The following is a 2333-nucleotide window of genomic DNA, read 5'->3' on the forward strand; positions in this document are numbered from 1 at the left end:
TTATTATTATTATTATTATTATTATTAATTGACTATTATTAACTACTACTAACTATTAATTGTTCTTATTATTGCTATCTGTATCAGTTGTTGTATATTTATTTCATGTCGTAGAAATAATGAAAGATTAAAAGCAAATTTGAGCTTTTATTTTTTACCTTTCAAAATTAGTCATTAAAATAATGTAAACAATTGCACCATATCAACAATAATTTTGTTGTGATATGGGAATTTTGTGTGACAAAATATGAAAGCCATGAAAATGAAAAATGTGTAATAATTGGTCATAGGAAGTTGACAATGATCAATTGACAGCAATCATCATTGAAAGCTTATCCTCTCGTACAACAACATGAAAAGTTGCCGAAAAACTTTACGTCAACTATCTTACGTCAAAAAACCTTACACTTTTCTTTCTTTCTTTCCTTTCTTTTTTTTTTTGCTTTGTTTTTTAAGCCAAAATTTGGCATTTGTTAAATATTTAAAGTAAACTTTAGAAAAAAAAATACAAAATAAATAAATAAACTGAATGGAATGAAAATTTTTCCTAAACTGATCAAAGTAAAAAAAAGTTTTTTTCTTTTTTCTTAGTTTTTAAATCATTTATGAAACAATAGTGAATTAATTTCTTTTTTTTGATCAAAGAAATAATATGAAAGTCAGGCATAAGTTATATATGGACAATTATTTTGATAAATATTTGATAAAATCTTAATTTCATTTTAAAAAAAGAAAAATTGCTTATAGTCATTATTTAAGATAATTTATTATTATTGCAGCTTTTCAAATTTTGCTAAAATCATTATAACATTTAAAAAAAAAATTTTAACTAATCAAATTGGATCAGATACGTTCGGCATCAATGAATACACAAAGGATCTAATTTTTCATTACGATAACGCCTAATCCACTATATCATTGAGAGCTAATATTTTAAAAAATTTTAGGAATTTAGCTATCAAGTCTGCTATATTCATTTGACCTTTCATCAATCGGCTACTTTCTTCGTTCTTTTTTTTTTTTTTTTTCTCGATTATTCCGACAATTTTTTTACTTTCACATTTAACAGAATGCAGGGAATATTTGGTTTAATCAAGATGTATGAAAAATTCATATGATTTATGGATAATTAAAAAAAATTTCCTTTCCGATAATTAATATTTTAATTAGTGGGGTATGTTTTTTTTTACAAATAATTTTTAAATTTTAAATCCGAAATAGTAATTTTTCAATTTTAAATCTAAAAATGTACGGATATTTTTTGTAGCAAATAATGCAATTAATATGAAAATTATATTTTTCCTAAATCTAAATAACATATAACTGATCATTTATTTTAAATCATACTTGTCTGATCAAATGATTGTTCGCAATAATTTACAAATTAATGTTTAAAAATTATAAGCAAGTCATACAAATGAATTAATTAACTATATTATCAATTATTCACAACTCAATCGTATTTATTGGGAAATAAAATGAAATGATTATATATACATATATATATATATATATATATATATAAAATTTCGTTTTTCTGCAAAATTATTCTTAAGTGAGAACATCAGATTTGATTAATTAGTTTTAATGATAAATATTTCTTTTTTTTTTCAAGACGAAAAGTTTCTTTGAACTTTGTAAAAGAAGAAGGAATGTTTCACGCGTCATTGGTTATCTGCTATCGTAATATAATCTATAAACTATTTGCTCAACATTTCCCACCATCCTTTGATCCTTTCATTTCAATAATTTATGTTTATTTTCTATTTTTTTTTTTATTTTCATGATCTCATTATCAATGTAAAACTTCCATCAAAATTGATTAAGATTTGCTTCCCTTCTTTTTTCTCCCAAACAAGTTTTAAAAAATTTCATAATCTACATGATCTATATGATGTATAATGATTTATATGATGAATCTTTCATCATACAATGTATCCTTCATGATCTATACGATGTATCTACGATCTGTACATGTATTCATGATCTATACGATATATCCTTCATGATCTACACGATGTATCCTTCATGATCTATACGATATATTCATGATCTATAGGATGTATTCATGATCTATACGATGTATCCTTCATGATCTATACGATGTATCTACGATCTATACATGTATTCATGATCTATACGATATATCCATGATCTACACGATGTATCTTTCATGATCTATAGGATGTATTCTTCATGATCTGTAGGATGTATTCTTAATGATCTGTACAATGTATCCCTCATGATCTATACGATGTATCCATGATTTATACGATGTATGCATGATTTATACCATGTATTCTTCATGATCTATATGATGTATCCTTCATGAT

Source organism: Loa loa (genome assembly GCF_000183805.2).
Source record: "Loa loa unplaced genomic scaffold supercont3.199, whole genome shotgun sequence".
NCBI classification, from domain to species: Eukaryota; Metazoa; Nematoda; class Chromadorea; order Rhabditida; family Onchocercidae; genus Loa; species Loa loa.